This window comes from Haemaphysalis longicornis, unplaced genomic scaffold (assembly GCF_048455015.1).
Source record: "Haemaphysalis longicornis isolate Haplotype H1 unplaced genomic scaffold, Haemaphysalis longicornis Haplotype H1 scaffold_1, whole genome shotgun sequence".
In the NCBI taxonomy this organism is placed as follows: domain Eukaryota; kingdom Metazoa; phylum Arthropoda; class Arachnida; order Ixodida; family Ixodidae; genus Haemaphysalis; species Haemaphysalis longicornis.
The window spans coordinates 93803488-93823642 of NW_027526203.1; positions in this window are offsets into that span (position 1 = coordinate 93803488).

Sequence of the window (20155 nt, forward strand, 5' to 3'; positions counted from 1 at the left end):
TCAAGAACGGGCGATGCGACCTGGTGGGCCTTTGTGGTACACTAAACTCTAAACAGTTAAGCAGGTCTGCGCAAGAAATGTCACCATGAACAAATTTGTGAAGAAATGTAAGGTCTTCACGCATACGTCTGCAGTTCAAGGAAGGGATGGAAGGGACTATGGGTAAGTCAGAATTAGGATGAAAACTGTGATTGTGATGACGGTGCTTAAATATGGATAAAAACTTCTTCTGCACACGTTCTATTATTCACTACTAGATTTGAAGATGCCGTTCCAGGCAACAGACGCATATTCTAACTGTGGTATACATATTGCATTGTATAGCATTAGAAATGGATCTGGAGAAGAGAATTCCTTTGTAATCCGACACACGTTCCCAAGACTTCGGAGCGCTCGCTGGGTGATGAGCCTAGGAGGAGAAAAAGAGAGGGTACTGTCGAAAAGCACCCCTATGTTCCTCATCTCCTCAACCCTTTGCAGAGGAGCTCCCTCAATACTGTAGGAAAACAGCAAACGGTGGGTTTGCCGGCTGTAGGTGAAAACCTTTGTTTTAGCGGTGTTTAAAATTAGGCAGTTTTTCCTGCACCAGACCGATAATTCCGACACATCCCTCTGCAAGGCACAGCAGTCATGAACACCGCTAATGTGCCTAAATAGGTTGACATCATCAGCATAGAGAAGAAAAGAAGAGTTTGTTAACACTGTTGACACATCATCGATAAAGATAGAAAACAATAATGAACCCAGCACGGAACCCTCAGGTACACCACTTGTTGCAGGGTAAACACTAGACTTTTTGTAGTCTACATCTGCATAAAAGGACCGGTCAAGGAGATAGTTGGACAACAAGGGAACAAGGCTTGCGGCTACACCGGACGTAGCAAGCTTGTTAATTAATAACTGATGGTTCACCACATCAAACGCCTTACTGAGGTGAAAATAAATAACGCCCAACTGGCTATTTTTACAAACTGCAGCTGAAGCCTGTGTCATGAAGCTTGCAAGATGACCGTCGATCGACCCGAGAAAAAGCCGTGCTGATTTGGTATCACAACGTTCTTGACGCAGGCAGCAAGACCATTGTGCAGAGCTGACTCAAAGAGTTTTGAGGCGACACAAAGGAGTGAGATCGGGCGATAGTTAGAAACGGCTGACTTATCACCAGACTTAAATATTGGAAAAATTCGACTGATCTTCCATGCACGAGGAAATTTGCCGAAAAGTAAGCAGTTATTATAAATGGAAGTTAAGACAGGCACAAAAATGTTGCCGTAAGCCTTCATGAGGGCTGCTGGAATTCCATCTCCACCACAGGAAAATGATGGTTTCGTCCGTTGAAGGCCATCATTGACAATTTTTTCATCGAACATAAGTGTATTAAAATAAGAGTTATTAAACGATAGGCGTTCGTCGTTGCCATCTGGCAGTTGGAAGACAGAATGAAAGTACTGAGCAAAACTGGTGGCAACATCCTCAACCTCTTCACCATCGGAATTAAGCAAGCTAACGTGTTCTTTAGACGCCTTAGAACGGCCAGAATTCAGCCGGTTTCTGAGACGCAGCAGCCTCTGACGACTCTATATACAGCTGGTGGTCACGCCGGTAGAGGATTTTACAAAGTGAGCGATACCGACTAAACTCCGCTTTCCACTTGTCAAGCCCAGAACGCTTGGCCTTTTTGTTGGCGCTGTCCTTAAGTTTAAGCGAACTTCGAAGTTCTTTAGAAAACCAGTGGGGAACTTTGGAATAAACAGGCTTTTAACAAGAGGTGTACCTTTCCATGCCACTCCTGACGATTTCGGTAAAACGTCGAACCTGTTCGTCAACATCATTAACATCAAAAACACTAGACCATTCAGCAGATGAATAGAAGTGATACAGCCAAGGATAATCTCCACGCTTGAAAGCATATCGCGGGACAGCACAATTGTCAACACCGCCAGAGCGATGCTGGGTGGCGACCGAGACAGAGACAATTAGAGGGGGTGAAACTTGTCAGGGTGCACAAGGGATATTATCGGAGGCACACACTTGTACGTTTTTTAAGTTTGAGAAGCACACATCTAGAACATTACCACAAGAGTTTTCTATGCTGCAAAACTGCTGAATGGAGGTGAACGATTGAAAATCTGATAGCATGCTGCACTTCTGCGCTGCATAATGCTTTTTGTGCTCAAAGGAAAGACTGTTCCAGCGAATACCTGGGGTGGTGAAGTCACCAAGTATAATGAGCTTATGGCTCGAGTGTTTATTTGAGACATTTTCTATGGATGTGAGTGTTCGATTACATTCAGAAGGTAATACATCCGGGGATATATAGAATGCACCGATGAGTAGCTTCTCGCCCCTTGTGAGGCCTACCTCAATCCACACTGATTCGTCTAGGGCCTAGAGGTCAGCACGCCGCATGCACTGCACTGAGTGATCAACGGCAATGAGAACCCCGCCACCTTTTTGTTTAGGCGCAGTTAATTTTCTGTCGCTTCTAAAGATTTGATAGTTAAAAAGGGAAATAGTCGGAAGACGAGATATCATCGGAAAGCCAGGTTTCACTAATGACAATCGCAGAAAATTTGGAGCATATAATATTTCTAAAAAATTCAGTGGACTTAGTTCGTAGGCCTCGAGTGTTTTGATAGGATATGTCGAGACTATCGTACTTATCATTTTTAGTTATTTCACAGCTGTGCAGCACACCAGGGTGGACCTTGCCTTGGAACGGCTTGAAGAGGCAGCCTTTTGGCCACATAGACAGGTCGCTCAGGCGCCTAGAAGGCTAAAACACTCCTCGTTAACAGTTACGCAAAAAGAAGAATAGGAGTCGTACTTGGTCCTAAAGCGTTTGCACGACAATGGCGTAACTTGCACAGTTGACAAGTGGGCCAACAGTTGAGCAGATGTTGTGTTAGCCGGCAGTTTTGAAACAAAGATGGCCCTGGAGCTCGGTGGTCGGTGTACCACAATCAAGTGAGAAGCTTCCGACGCACGCACGCGGGGAGGGCTCCTTTTCTTCTGCACGTGCGTCGGCGGGCCATTAAACGCAGTGTCGGACCTTGGAGGCGGGGGCAGAGGGTAGAGCGAAGGGGAAACCAAAGTGCTCAAGGCCGTAGCAGGTTGACTGCTGGGGCGTTCAACGAACGGCGAAGCGGTGTTAGAGGACAGGAAGGGGGCACCTTCACCAGCTGCACCAGCGGCGGCTTCGGCGAACGACAACCTCCTAGGGATACCAGACTGCGGTGACGTCACCGGAGGCATGAAAGGATTAGCAGGCTTCGGGGACGCAGGCAGAGAAGGCGGGGGACGCGCGAGCTCCCCTCGCAGGCAGCGAACCTCCTCACGCAGGGAAGTGACGATTGCAGCCTGCTGGGCAAGCCCAGCCACATTGTCCCTTCGCAGAAGCCGGTTCTCCTCGCCCAGCTCGGCGACTACATCGCCGAGAAAGGAAAGGCTGGAGCAGGCTTCAGAGAGGAGATTCCTCAGGGCACCGACCTCTGCGCATAGGTCTGCAGAAGGGACGAAACTTGCTCCGACAGGGGACGCCACTCGTTCGGCCGGAAGGTTCGCTGGCTGAGCGTCTTCGCTGGTTTGCTCACCGCGGTCGCTAGGCCTAGCGGGTGACGCCGCAGCCACACAGAGATTACACACGAACAGCTGCTCACCGGAGATCAGACACTGCAGTTCCTCGTCCGGAAGAACAATAATCAATCAATCAATCAATCAATCAATCAATCAATCAATCAATCAATCAATCAATCAACCTTTATTTTTGGTGCCCAGGAACAACCCTAGGGTCTTGGTACTGGTACACCATATACAAGCATTCATAAAAACAAACTAAAATCAAGACAACACAACACAGAAAATCATATATATGAAAGAAACAATGAAGTAAAAATAGTTACAGAGATCCCAGAAAGCAAAACAGCAAAAAAAAAGGAAGCCTAATGTTAGAAGCCATGACACCCGGCCAGCAAAACGTTGAGGGCACGTGAAAAATTGAAAATACACAAGCAAATACTCAATGAACATGACGGAGATAGATTATACACATAAAACAAAGGTTTTGTAACAAAATCTTAGCAAGTTTCAAAATGGAAAAACGAAGTTCAGCGTTACAAGCACTGACACTTAAACCGACAGAAATTCAAGCAACACAAAATCAGGAAAAGTGAAAAACAAACAAGCAAGATGATGATTTGCATAAAATAACTACGGAACAGAAATACGGCACATAAATGACATAAAGGCACTTAAGCTACAACAGTTTTCAATTCATTAGAGAACAAAGACAAAGAGCTCTGGAATATATCAAGACGATCGGAATATTCATTATATGCACATTGTATTCTGCAGATGGACGAGCGTCGTCTACTTAAAGCATCTGTTCTGAACGTTCGAAATCTTCGGAAACGTTTGTTCGGCAAGTTGACATTGATAAGTGCAACCAAGTCATCACACAAAATATCACCATGAAGAAGTTTATAAAGAAAGATAATGTAAGCTCTCATTCGTCGACACCAAAGGGAAGGAATACTTTTGAGACAAGACATGCTGCCGTTTGCGTCTTCTTGTACATGACGGAAACGGTGCCTAAAGATAGAAAGGAACTTATTTTGAACCCTTTCGATGCGGTCACTATTGGACTTGCAAGTTCCATTCCAAACAACAGAACCGTATTCGAGAAGAGGTAAGCAGAGAGCTGAATACAACTTTAAGAAAGGAAGAGGACTTTTAAACTCTCTAGAATACCTGCAAACAGCACCCAGACATCGAAGAGAGCGTCCGGTAATTTGTGTAACGTGGGAAGAGAAAGTCAGAGAAGAATCAAATAGTACTCCCAAGTCCCGAATTTCGGTCACCCTCGGCAGTGCAGTGCTTGCTATTTTATAGGAGTATTGCAGCTGTTGAGTTTTCCTACTATAGGAAACAACTTTAGTTTTTGAGGGGTTCAAAATTAAGTCGTTTTTGGTGCACCAACGATGGAACGACACGATACCAGCCTGAAGAGAATTACAGTCCTGAACATTACGCACTTCTCTGAAGATTTTCATATCATCAGCATACAACAAAAAAGATGAATTTTGAATTGCATAAGCAACATCGTTAATGAAAATGGAAAAAAGAAGGGGGCCCAGAACGGAGCCCTGGGGTACACCACTTGTTGCTTTGTACCTAAATTATGTTTTACCGTTAACACTTACATAGCAATATCGCTCCTGGAGATAGCAACGTATAAGACCCACTAAAGAAGCGTGAACACCTAACAGAATAAGCTTGGCAAGCAATAACGAGTGGTTGACTACATCAAAGGCCTTGCTCATGTCACAGTAGACCGCATCAAGCTGGCTTCTACCAACGACTGCCGGGACAGCCTGCTCCATGAAGCATGCGAGGTTTGTGGAAGTTGAGCGACCACGCATGAAGCCATGTTGATTAGGAATGAGGACGTGTTTAAGTGAGAAAGACAAGACCGTATGAAGAGATAACTGGAATATTTTAGAGGCAGAACAAAAGAGCGACACTGGCCTATAGTTCATGGGGTCAGTTTTTGGGCCTGACTTGAAGAATACACGAGAAGTTTTCCATGAGCGAGGGTACGTGCCAGACCGGAGACAGTTATTAAATATTGAGGTGAACACAGGAACGAATATATTTGCATACGTTTTTAGAATTGCAGCAGGAATACCATCTGGCCCAGAAGAAAACGAGGGCTTTAGCCGCTTTATGCTGGTCCGCACGATGTTCTCATCCAAATGGAAACAAGCGGAGTTACCGTCCTGGTGACAAGAGACGCTGCCGTCATCACTACCACCGCTAAGCCCAAACAAAGAAGAAAACTGACCAGCAAAGCAGTCGGCCGCATCTGCAACCTCATCGCCGTTGGAATGAGAAAACACAAACTAGAAATTTTTCAGTTTTAGAGATATGAATTTCGACCCATAAAGACTCACCTGCGTTTTCAATATCGCTACGTAGCACACACGGGAGAGATTTGTTAACTGCGAGAAGTACCCCGCCCCCCTTTTGTTTGCATCCCGTTAATGCACGATCATTACGATATACATGGTAATTTTGAGGAAAATAATCACTGGATAGAATATCAGGGCACAACCAAGTTTCAGATATAGCTATTAACGGAAAGCAAGATGCCAGAACAGTACCAAAAAATTCAATCGCCTTAGTTCAAAGACCTCGCACATTCTGATAAAAAACATCTAAACTAGTCATTATTCTTTTTCTGATGTGTTGCGCTCAGAGCTGTGAAGCATGCCTTCGCGAAACATGCCTCGAAACTCCTTAAAGAGGCAGTCTTTCGGCCAAACAGCGGGGTCATTCAAGCGCTCGAAAAACTCTTCACTGACGGAAATATAAAAGGATGCGTACGTGTCATATTTAGTCTTCAGTCGTCGGAAGTTCAAGGGCGAGACACCTAAGGTTGACAGATGGGCATTAAGACTAGCAGAGGTCGTGGACGGAGAAAGCTTTGAAACGAACATTGCTTTGGGGCGCTTCGGCTGCGGAACGACGACCAGTACACATGTGTCCGATGCACCTACACATGCCCGGCTTCGACGCTTCTTCTCAACAGTAGGGGGGAGACAGTCAAGCACAGGCGCAGAATGCACCGGGGAAAGTTGGGACGGAGTAGGAGGCAGTGCAGGAGAAGCCGAAGACACCGACTGCAGCGGAGCAGACGTAGCCGAAGGCAACACTTCCTTGTTTACAGCTTGGGCAAAAGAAGGCTGCCCTAAGCTGTGACGCACTCCTTCCGGCAACGCGGCGGGGTGGTGAAGTAGTTGGGCACGCAAGGAGCACACCTCCGCTCGCAAGGAGGCAACCACCTGCGCATAATGGGCGCGGTCACACTCCCTCCACTGACGGAGACGGTCGAAAGCCTGCGTGTTTTCCCGGCGTAGGAGGTCGTTGTCCTCCCGCAGCCGGGCCACTTGGTCGCTGAGGAAAGAAATGCCGTCCAGCGCGTCGATGAGGAGTGCGCGAAGACCGGCAGCTTCCCCTCCAAGGTCTATAATAATAATAATAATAATATTAATAATAATAATAATAATAATCAATCAATCAATCAATCTCTTTATTATAGTGCCCAGGTACAGCCGTACCCTTTGTGCTGGTGCACTTAAGAAAAAGACAGACGACACAAATAAATCCACGCGTGAGAAGAACAACAAAATGCAAGCGAAGAAAAAAACTATAATGAAGAATAAAGGTCATTTAACAAAATCAATGATTTCGTCACACTAAAGTTTGAACAATCGCGAAACGATAAAACACAGTGTCATAAAAATTTGACAATACAGACGGGCAGAGATAGATATATATGAGTAGGAACAGTAACAAAGGCGAGCAACATAAACGAAAATAGGGCAATGAAAAAAGAATTAAAACTGGTCGGAACCAAGTCGGGGATAGACAGAAGTCAGAAGGTCGCACATGTAAGACCGAAGGGGTGTATGAAACAGGTCAATATTATGGGAGTAGAGATTGTATGTTTCTTGAAGGCGGTACAATGTGCAGTGTCTATTGCATGTTTTACGGGTACGAAGTATAGGAGACTACGGGTAAGTTTTGACGGTACTCTAAGATTTACATTTGCAAGCAACTCCGAACAAGAAATAATCCCGTGTACAAGTTTAAATTAAAAAATTAGGTCAGCATTGGTTCGTCTGGACTTCAAACTTTGGAGAGGATTAGAAGTAAAAAAGTCTGAACCATTGCCACTGTGGCGGGAGAAACGATGTTTGTGGGAAGATATGAACTTATTTTGCACTTTTTCAGGTATATTACTGTTCGACTGGCACGTGCCGTTCCAAACAACAGAGGCATATTCTAAAATAGGGCGGACAACAGACAAATAAAGCTTTAGTAGTGAGACAGGGTTGCGGAATTCTCTTGATATTCGACAGACAAACCCCAAGCGGCGAAGGGCGCGCTTAGAAATAGAATCTACATGAGCAGAAAAGTTTAGCGCACTGTCAAATACCACTCCAAGGTCAGATATTTTACACACACGCGGTAGTGGCACACTTTTCACAACGTACGGATAAAGTATGGGGTTTGTTTTACGAGTGTAGGACATAACCTTCGTTTTAGTGCCACTAAGAGCAAGTTTGTTCGCGGAGCACCAGTTGCTAAACGCATCCACATCAGATAGAAGAGCTATGCAATCTTCAGCGCTAGTAACTTCTTTAAATATTTTGATGTCATCAGCATATAACAGAAAACAAGAGTGATTTATAGAGGCTGAGACGTCATTACAAACAAAGAAAACAAAAGGGGCCCCAGAACAGATCCCTGAGGCACACCACTGGAAGCATAGTAGGCAGCAGATTCTTTATCATTAACAGAGACAAAACATGACCTATTATTAAGATAGCTGCTGAGTAACTCCACGAAGCAAACGGGAATGTTATAAGTAGACATTTTATGCAGAAGCAAGGAATGGTCAACTACGTCAAACGCTTTGCTGAGGTCACAGTACACGGTATCGAGCTGACCCCGCCCATGCACAGCTTCCGAGGCAAAGGACCTAAAAGACACAAGGTTTGTAGTAGTTGAACGGTCAGATAAAAAACCGTGTTGTTCTGGAAGAAGGATGTTTTTGACACTACTCGACAAAATTACGTGCAAAATTGATTCGAACAGTTTGCTTGCCGAGCAGAGGATAGAAATTGGCCTGTAGTTTTCTACCTTTGTTTTCACACCAGACTTAAGCACAGGAACAATACGCGCGACTTTCCAAAGGCGCGGAACGGTAGATGATTTTATACAGTTGTTAAATATAGAAGCGAGAATCGGAGCTAGTATGACCCCGTAAGCTTTTAGTAGTGCGGAGGGAATTCCATCCAAACCAGAGGAAAGAGATGGCTTTAGCTGTTTGAGTGCCTTGAGAACGTCTTCTTCGGATATAAGGGTGATACAGAAATTCGAAGAAGACAGTTCGCGGGCGCGGGAGAGGGTAGTGGGTCCAAATACTGAACTGAAGTGCTCAGCAAATGCATCGGCAACAGAAGCGATATCATTTCCCTTTTCATCGAGAAGGCTGATGTGTTCTCGGCTCTTCGTGCCGGAGCGAAAACGGACGTACTGCCAGAAGCATCTGGAACTCCGCGTAGCATCATTTTCAACAGTAGAGATGTACAGTAACCGATCCCGCTTATAGAGCACTTTGCACAAAGACCTGTAATAGACAAATTGCTGTTGCCATGACTCACTATTTGTCCGCCGTGCCCTCCGATGGGCACGCTTCTTATGTTTCAAGGCCACGCGGAGCTCACCTGAAAACGACGCGGGGAATTTAGAGTTCCTGGGCCGCTTACGCGGGATGAATCTGCGCATACCTTCTTGCATAATAGAAGAAAATTGCTCGACTTGCTCGTCAACTTTTCCAGCGTTCAAAACCTCACACCAGTCAAACTCCGACAGATAATTATAAAAACCTACGTAGTCCCCACCGGCAAAGTTAAAGGCAGGACGGGCAGATGGACAGGAGCGAATGAACTGAGGGGAACAAGGTAAAGAAAGATGCAAGGGGTGATGATACTTGTCAGGACACACAAGATGAAAGTCGGACTTGGAAACACTGAGAGAATGAAGATTGGAAAAGCAAAGGTCAAGCGTGTTTCTGTTGCAGTTTTTTACACCATTTTTTTGCTGGAGGTCAGTAAAAGAAATGAAGTCGAGAAGGCAGGTGCCTTTCCGTATGGCATAGTGGTATTGATGCTGGACGGCACCATCCAACCAGTCGATACCAGGTGCGTTAAAATCGCCAGCGATACAGAAGTCATGACGGGGATTTGAGGTGACGACGTTTTCGATGGCCGAAATGCCTGACTCATACTCATGTGGATGAAGATTTGGAGAAAAGTAAAATGTAGAAAGTAATATATTCCGCTTACCTGGGCAGCATAATTCAACCCAGACAGATTCATCCACAATTTCGATATCACTGCGCCTCAAGGAAGTAATAGAACGATCCACAGCTATGAGAACACCCCCACCAAAACTTTTACCTTTTTTACAGTCCCGGTCACTGCGGTAAACATTAAAATGTTCGGTAAAATACTCCCCAGAGGCAATATCTGGTACAAGCCAGGTTTCCGTAAGAATTATAATATCAAAATCGGATGAAGATACAGAATAAAAAAACTCCCTAGCCTTTGTCCGTAGGCCACGAACGTTTTGATAGAGAATGTTCAGGCACATCCGGGTGGATTATTATTAGATGTTTCAGACGTGTGTAGCATGGATTCATGAAGAGGGCCTAGAAACCGTTTAAAGGGGCACCCGTTCGGCCACAACGATGGGTCTTGCAAGCGTTCGAAGTACTCATCGGAGAACACGATATGAAACGACGCATAGTTGGTGAACCTTGTTTTTAGATGTTTGCAGGTCACAGGAGGGGCGTTCAAACTGGTGAGGTGGGAGGACAAGGCTTCACTAGTAGTCTCCGGTGACAGCCTAGAAACGAACATAGCGGGTGGCCGCCGAGATACGTCACGTGTCGGCTGTTGGTCAGCCGAGTGTGTTAATTTCGGTGAAACCACCGTGATTGATCCCGGGTCGGAAGTGCCATACGACGGTTGAAGGCGAGCTGGGCGTCCCTTCGGCTGTACAATCCCAGTGACCGGGGCAGGGACAAATGCAACTACATTACCCTGCACACCCCCGGCAGTGGCTGATGTCGGCGAGGGGGATGCGGCAGGGGCAGGCAGCGTCGGAGCCGCCGCAACCGCAGAGAATAGCGACTTCGATTCCGGGGAGCAGGGCTGGGTGCGCGGAGCAGCAGGCCGTCGAGCGAGTTCCCCACGCAGCCAGCGAATTTCCTCCCGGAGGGAGACAACAACATCGGCCTGCCGAGCAAAGACCTGCATGCTCTCACGACGGACCTGTTCGTTTTCCTCACGAAGCCGGGCCACTTGGTCGCTCAGAAAAGAGGTCCTCTCCAGCGCGACGGTGAGGAGGGCGTGGAGAGAGGCAACTTCGGTCCGTAGGTCGACCGGTTGGGACGGTGGCGCGGGGGTCCAGGCGGCCGGCGACTGTCGGCGGGCGCAGGGTGAAGAATGCTTGCGGGACGGCGGGCCGGTGTCGTTGCTGGCAGACAAAGCTTCGGTAGGCTTAGGCGCCGCATCGGCGGTTTCACACAAATTGCACCTAAATCGCCGAGCACCCGACTTCAAAAGCTGCAGCTCCTAACAATAATAATAATAATATTAATAATATTCAATCAATCAATAAATAATGTTTATTTACGTGCCCTGGAACAGCCAGAGGCCTAAATGCTGGCGCACGGATAGTTACATGAAAACAATATACAAGAAACATATTGCAAGAAACAAACAAGCGACAAGACACACACAAATTGAAGTAGCGAAAATTACAGAAATAAAGCACAGGTGGGGCCTGGGTACAGGTAAAAAAGAAAAAAGAAGATGCCTCTGTGGCTCAGCAACAAGCAGAGAACAAAGTTTGACAGTAAGACGACAAAAAGAATGACAAGAGTAAAGAGACAAATGATAAGACAAGCATGATAAGTAAACAGGTTCAAAAATAGGCAACTATCTATTGGTTAAACAGAACCACAGAGAAACCAAGTTTGAACAATGAAAAAAAAGAAAAACGAACGACAGAGATATCATAGATGTTTAACATACCGTATTCAACAGCGTAGTATGGTAAATTGTAAAGGAACTTTGAAAGATGTCAAGGCGTTCAGAGAAGCGGTTGTAACAATTCTGTATTCTGCGCACAGGAGAATGATTGGAGTTGCGCGCAGCTGTCAAGAAAGGGCGATGCGACCTGGTGGGCGTTTGTGGAACACTAAACTCTAAACAGTTAAGCAGGTCTGAGCAAGAAAGGTCACCATGAACAATTTTGTGAAGAAATGTAAGGTCTGCACGCATACGTCTGCAGGTCAACGAAGGGATGGAAGGAACTATGGGTAAATGGGAATCAGGATGAAAACTGTGATTGTGATGACGGTGCTTCAATATGGATAAAAACTTCTTCTGCACACGTTCTATTATTCACTACTAGATTTGGAGATGCCGTTCCAGGCAACAGAAGCATATTCTAACTGAGGGATACATTGTAGCAGGGTGGCGAGTTGGGCGAGTTGGACAGGACTAGCGCTGGTCCTGTCCACTTCTTTCTTATTGTGTCCCTGTTAGTTGGCGCTGTTCCCCAAGGGGATACATATTGCATTGTATAGCATTAGAAATGGATCTGGAGAAGAGAATTCCTTTGTAATCCGACACACATTTCCAAGACTTCGGAGCTGTCGCCGGGTGATGAGCGTAATATGAGAGGAAAAAGAGAGGGTACTGTCGAAAAGAACCCCGAGGTCCCTAATCTCCTCAACTCTTTGCAAAGGAGCTCCATCTATACTGTAGGAAAACACTAGACGATGGGTTTTCCAGCTGTACGTGACAACCTTTGTTTTAGCTGGGTTTAAAATTAGATAGTTTTTGCTGCTACCAGACCGATAATTCCGACACATTCCTCTGCAAGGCACAGCAGTCCTGAAAACCGCTAATGTGCCTAAATAGTTTCACATCATCAGCATAGAGAAGAAATGATGATTTTGTTAACACTGTTGACACATCATTGATAAAGATAGAAAACAATAGTGGACCCAGCACAGAACCCTGAGGTACACGACTCGTTGCAGTGTAAACACTAGACCTTTTGAAGTTTACATCTACGTAAAAGGACCGGTAAAGGAGATAGTTGGACAACAAGGCAACAAGGCTTGCATCAACACCGGACATAGTAAGCTTGGTAATTAATAATTTCTGGTTCACTACGTCAAACGCCTTACTGAGGTCAAAATAGATAACATCCAACTGGCCGTTTTCACAAACTGCAGCCGAAACCTGAGTCATGAAGCTTGCAAGATTTGTAACCGTCGATCGACCCGAGAAAAAGCCGTGCTGATTTGGTATCAGAACGTTCTTGACGCAGGCAGCAAGAAGGTTGTGCAGAGCTGACTCAAAGAGTTTTGAGGCGACACAAAGGAGTGAGATTGGGCGATAGTTGGTAACGGCTGACTTATCACCAGACTTAAATATTGGAAAAATTCGAGCAATCTTCCATGCACGAGGAAATTTGCCGAAAAGTAAACAGTTTTTATAAATGGAAGTTAAGACAGGCACAAAAATGTTGCCGTAAACCTTCATGAGGGCTGCTGGAATTCCGTCTGCACCACAGGAAAATGACGGTTTCATCCGTTTAAGGCTATCATTGACAAGTTTTTTTCATCGAACATAAGTGTACTAAAATTAGACATATTATTAAACGATAGGCGTTCGTCGTGACCATCTGGCAGTTGAAAGACAGAATGAAAGTACTGAGCAAAGCTAGTGGCGACATCCTCAACCTGTTCCCCATCGGAATTAAGCAGGCTAATGTGTTCTTTAGACTCCTTAGAACGGCCGCGTACATACCTCCAGAAGTCAGCCGGTTTCTGAGACGCAGAAGCCTCTAACGACTCTATATAGAGCTGGTGGTCACGCCGGTAGAGGCTTTTATAAATTGAGCAATACCGACTAAACTCCGCTTTCCACTTGTCGAGCCCAAAACGCTTGGCCTTTTTGTGGGCGCTGTACTTAAGTTTAGGCGAACTTCGAAGTTCTTTGGAGAACCAATGGGGAAATTTGGAATGAACAGGCATATAACAAGGGATGTACTTTTTCATGCCACTCCTGACAATTTCGGTAAAACGTCGAACCTGTTCGTCAACATCATTGACATCAAAAACACTAGACCATTCAGCAGATGAATAAAAGTGATAGAACCCGCCGCGGTGGCTCAGTGGCTAAGGCGTTGCGCTGCTGAGCACGAGGTCGCGGGTTCGATTCCCGGCCGCGGTGGCCGCTTTTCTGATGGAGGCGAAAAGCAAAAACGCCCGTGTGTACGAGATTTCGGCGCACGTTAAAGATCCCCAGGTGGTCAAAATTAATCCGGAGCCCTCCACTACGGCGCGCCTCATCGCCTGCGTTGCGTCGGCGCGTTAAACCCCACAATCAATCAATAAAAGTGATAGAGCCCAACATAATCTCCACGCTTGAAAGCATATCGCGGGACTGCACAATCGTCAACACCACCATAGCAATGCTGGGCAGCGACAGAGACAGAGACAATAAGAGGGGGTGAAACTTGTCGGGGTGTACAAGAGATATTTCGGAGGCACACACTTCTACGTTTTTCAAGTTCGAGAAGCACACATCTAGGACATTACCACAGAAGTTTTCTATGTAGCAGAACTGCTGCAAGGAGGTGAATGAATGAAAATCTAATAACATGGTGCATTTCTGCGCTGCATAATGGTTTTTATGCTGAAATGAAAGACTGTTCCAGTGAATACCTGGGGTGTTGAAGTCCCCAAGTATAATTAGCTTATGGTTGGAGTGTGAATTGGAAACATTTTCAATAGATGTGAGCTTTAGATTATATTCAGCAGGTAAAATATCCGGGGTTATATAGAATGCACCGATGAGCAGCTTCTCGCCCCTCTTGAGGCCTACCTCAAGCCAGACTGATTCCTCAGTCTCGAGGTCTGCACGCCGCACGCATTGCACTGAGCGATCGATGGCAATGAGAACACCGCCACCCTTTTGCTTGGGCCCAGTTAACTTTCTGTCACTTCTAAAAATTTCATAGGTCGGAGGAAAATAGTCGGAAGATGAGATATCATCGCAAAGCCAAGTTTCAGTAATAACAATAGTGGAAAATTTGGAGCACACAACATTTCTAAGAAATTCGGAGGACTTAGTACGTAGACCCCGAGCATTTTGATAATAGATGTCGAGAGTGTCGTTCTTACTGGTCATTCTCAGAAGTTTCACAGCTGTGCACCATGCCAGGGTGGAGCTTGCCTTGGAACGGCTTAAAGAGGCAGCCCTTTGGCCACATAGACGGGTCGCACAGGCGCCTGAAACACTCTGCGTCAGCACTTACACAAAAAGAAGAATAGGAGTCATGCTTGGTTTTAAGGCGTTTGCATGACAATGGCGTGACTTGCACATTCGACAAGTGGGCCAACAGTTGCCCAGATGTAGTGTTAGCCGACAACTTCGAAACAAAGATGGCCCTGGAGCTCGGCGGTCGGCGCACCACAACCAACTCAGAAGCTTCCGATGCACCAACGCGAAGAGGGCTTCTTTTCTTCACTAAGTTCACCGGCGGGCCATTACTCGCAGTGTCGGACCGTAGAGGCGGAGGCAAATGGCAGTCCGATGGGGAACTCAAATCACTCAACACCGCACCTGGTTGACCGCTGGAGCGTTCTAAGAATGCCGAAGCGTTCGTCGAGGACAGGAGGGGGCCGCCTTCGCCCGCTGCACTGGCGGCAGCTGCGGCGAACGACGACCTCATGGGGAGACCGGAGTGCGGTGACGTCACCGGTAGCGTGGAACGGCTAGCAGGCTTCGGGGAAGCAGGCGGGGAAGGCGGCGGACGGGCGAGCTCCCCTCGCAGGCAGCGAACCTCCTCACGCAGGGACGCGACGATTGCAGCCTGATGGGCAAGCCCAGCCACATGGTCCCGTCGCAGAAGCCGGTTCTCCTCGCGCAGCTCGGTGACAACATCCCCAAGAAAGGAGAGGCTGTCGCAGGCTTCGGACAGGAGATTCTTCAAAGCCGCTACCTCTGCGCGTAGGTCCGCCGAAGGGTTGAAGCTTGCTCCGACAGGGGACGCCACTCGTTTGGCCGGGATGTTCGCTGGCTCACCGTCTTCGCTGGTTTGGTCACCGGGGTCGCTAGGCCTAGCGGGTGACGCCGCGGCCACACACAGATTGCAGACGAACGGCTGCTCACCGCAGATCAAACGCTGCAGTTCCTCGTCCGGAAGAACAATGCACTTTCCGTGCGCACGGCGTTTTTACGCAGAACATCGAAAAAACGCCTGCCTGCCGAAGAAAGCGAGGCAGCAGAGGAGGCACTTGTCCTTACTGGGCGCCATCATGCGGCGAATAATAATAATAATAATAATAATAATAATAATCAATCAATCAATCAATCAACCTTTATTTTTGGTGCCCAGGAGCAACCCTAGGGTCTTGGTACTGGTACACCATATACAAGCATTCATAAAAACAAACTAAAATCAAGACAACACAACACAGAAAACCATATATATGAAAGAAACAATAAGGTAAAAATAGTTACAGAGATCCCAGAAAGCAAAACAGCAAAAAAAAAGGAAGCCTAGTGTTAGAAGCCATGACACCCGGCCAGCGAAAACGTTGAAGGCACGTGAAAAATTGAAAATACACAAGCAAATACTCAATGAACATGACGGAGATAGATTATACACATAAAACAAAGGTTTTGTAACAAAATGTTAGGAAGTTTCAAAATGGAAAAACAAAGTTCAGCGTTACAAGCACTGACACTTAAACCGACAGAAATTCAAGCAACACAAAATCAGGAAAAGTGAAAAACAAACAAGCAAGATGATGATTTGCATAAAATAAATACGGAACAGAAATACGGCACATAAATGACATAAAGGCACTTAAGCTACAACAGTTTTCAATTCATTAGAGAACAAAGACAAAGAGCTCTGGAATATATCAAGACGATCGGAATATTCATTATATGCACATTGTATTCTGCAGATGGACGAGCGTCGTCTACTTAAAGCATCTGTTCTGAAAGTTCGAAATCTTCGGAAAAGTTTGTTCGGCAAGTTGACATTGATAAGTGCAACCAAGTCATCACACAAAATATCACCATGAAGAAGTTTATAAAGAAAGATAATGTCAGCTCTCATTCGTCAACACCAAAGGGAAGGAATACTTTTGAGACAAGACATGCTGCCGTTTGCGTCTTCTTGTACATGAGGGAAACGGTGCCTAAAGATAGAAAGGAACTTATTTTGAACCCTTTCGATGCGGTCACTATTGGACTTGCAAGTTCCATTCCAAACAACAGAACCGTATTCGAGAAGAGGTAAGCAGAGAGCTGAATACAACTTTAAGAAAGGAAGAGGACTTTTAAACTCTCTAGAATACCTGCAAACAGCACCCAGACATCGAAGAGAGCGTCCGGTAATTTGTGTAACGTGGGAAGAGAAAGTAAGAGAAGAATCAAATAGTACTCCCAATTCCCGAATTTCGGTCACCCTCGGCAGTGCAGTGCTTGCTATTTTATAGGAGTATTGCAGCTGTTGAGTTTTCCTACTATAGGAAACAACTTTCGTTTTTGAGGGGTTCAAAATTAAGTCGTTTTTGGTGCACCAACGATCGAATGACACGATATCAGCCTGAAGAGAATTGCAGTCCTGAACATTACGCACTTCTCTGAAGATTTTCATATCATCAGCATACAACAAAAAAGAAGAATTTTGAATGGCAGAAGCAATATCGTTAATGAAAATGGGTAATAATAATAATAATAATAATAATAATAATAATAATAATAATAATAATAATAATAATAATAATAATCAATCAATCAATCATTTATTTGCGTGCCCAGGAACAGCCGGGGGGGCCTTTGTGCTGGCGCATGGAAACAGAAACACACGAAACATAATGTACACATCTCTCAAATACAAAATAAAATACAAAATACAAAGGGGAAAAAACGAAAGGATAGCTTATGTTGAAGTTACGGAATGAAAGTAATTTAAGTGCATGAAATCAACGATAAAAGACAAATGCAGAATAAGAGAAGTTGGCAGTTACGCCAATACAAACTCACAGACATGTTTGCGAAACAGAGTAGGGCAATCATTAAATATATCAAGGTAATCAGAGTACCGATTGTACGTGCATTGCAGTCGGAACACAGGGCACAAGACACGCAGATAATTGGGGTTGCAAAAGGTATCATGTTTCCTGGTCCACTTTTGCGGCACATAAAGACGAACATGTTGTAGCAGCTCACCACAAGACACTATGCCGTGCATAATTTTAAAGAGGAAGAGAATATCAGCCTTGTTCCGCCTGGAAGTTAAGCATGATAGCGTCAATGAAGAGGGTGATCCAGGGTTATAATTACTACTATCGCCAAAGCGATGGTTGAAGATAGATATGAACTTATTTTGGACCCTTTCTACAAGCTTACGGTTTGTTTTGCTCGTGCTGTTCCAGACAACAGATGCATATTCAAGCTGAGGACGACATATAGTTGTGTAGAGCTTGAGAAGAGAAAGCGGCTCCTTGAACTCCTTGGACACGCGACAGACAACGCCAAGCGATCGAAGAGCTCTACGAGTAATTACCTGAATATGTGGAGAGAAGCTCAGTTTACTGTCGAAAGTGACGCCTAGGTCATTAACCTCTACCACACGTGGGAGTAATTCACCGTTGATGTTATAGGGAAACAAGATGTTGTCAGTCTTTCTTGTGTATGTCATTACCTTAGTTTTAGATGTATTAATGAGGAGTTTGTTGCATGAGCACCAATGCGAGAAGGACGAGATTGCTCTCTGGAGAGCGGAACAGCTGGCAGAGTTGGAAACAGATTTAAATATTTTTACATCATCGGCATATAAAAGAAAATTACAATCAATAAATATTGTCGCGACATCATTTATAAAGATTGAGAAGAGAAGTGGCCCGAGCACTGAGCCCTGAGGGACACCACTGGTGACCTCATAGGAAAGAGAAGACTGTCCATTTACATGCACGAAACATGACCTATCACATAGATAATTGCATATAAGAGATATCAGGGACGGTTGTATATCAAGCTCAGATAGTTTTGTGGCTAAGAGCTCGTGGCAGACGACATCAAAAGCCTTGCTTAAATCAAAGTAGACTACATCAAGTTGACCTCTCCCTTGCACAGCTTCCGAAGCATGCAGCATGAAGTTGACGAGATTGGTAGTGGTCGATCGGCCCGCGAAAAAACCATGCTGTTCAGGTATTAATGTGGTATTTATACTGAATGTGAGTAGTTTATGCAGTATTGACTCAAACAATTTAGAAGCAGCACATAGAATAGATATCGGTCGGTAGTTCGTGGGGTCCAATTTTGAACCTATACAGGAACAACCCTTGCATTCTTCCAACGAGCGGGGAACTTGCCAGACTTGAGAGAAGTTTGAAATATACACGTCAATACTGGAACTAGGATATCACCAAATAATAATATAATAATAATAATAATAATAATATAGTGGGGTTTATTGACAGGGCGTTATAGCGAGGTCTTACTGCCGTGAAGTCCAAACGGGTCAGAGCGAGCTCTCGGCGGGTCTCAGAAGCAGTCTCGCGCACACCACTCTCGGTGGGGCTGCCAGTCCCAGATCCAGGCACATACCCGCTTGTGGCGGATTGTCCCATATTCGAGCACATACCCGCTTTGGGGGAATTGTTCCGATACTACGCACATACCCATTTAAGGAAGTGCCCTTGCTGCTCGTAGTATATTCATTACAATCACCCCCCGGCAAAGAGAGACGCCATTATGGCGGCTCAAGGCGATGCGACAACGACGGGGTCATAGTACGACTTCATGCGCTGTACGTGAACTGTTTCGCGCCCACGGCGACGAAGATCGGTCGTGGCAGTGATTGGCTCAACGACGTAATTCACGGGGGACGTTTTCTCGATAACTCGGTAGGGTCCATGGTATTTAGCTTGGAGTTTTGGTGAAAGACAGGGTGTCTTGAACGGAATCCACAGCCACACGAGGGATCCGGTTGCATAGGTAGATGCGGTGGCTGAAACGTCACGACGAGATTTTTGGCGCCCTTGTTCCGCAGCGGTGAAGGATCGAGCCAGTTGACGGCACTCTTCGGCATGCCTAGCTATCTCGGAAACGGGCCTGCACTCGGAGACATCGGGACGGTAGGGCAGGATGGTGTCCAGGGAGCCGGAAGGCTCACGCCCATAGAGTAGAAAGAATGGCGAGAAGCCCGTCGTAGTCTGTGTCGCCGTATTATACGCAAACGTGACAGATGGCAGAACCAAGTCCCAGTTTGAATGGTCCGAAGAGACATACATCGAAAGCATGTCGCCAAGCGTGCGGTTAAATCTTTCGGTTAACCCATTGGTTTGTGGGTGATACGCTGTAGTTTTTCTATGAACGACTTGGCACTGGGTCAGCAGGGCTTGTACAACGTCGGATAAAAAGACGCGTCCTCTGTCGCTCAAGAGCTCCTTGGGCGCGCCATGGCGCAAAATAAA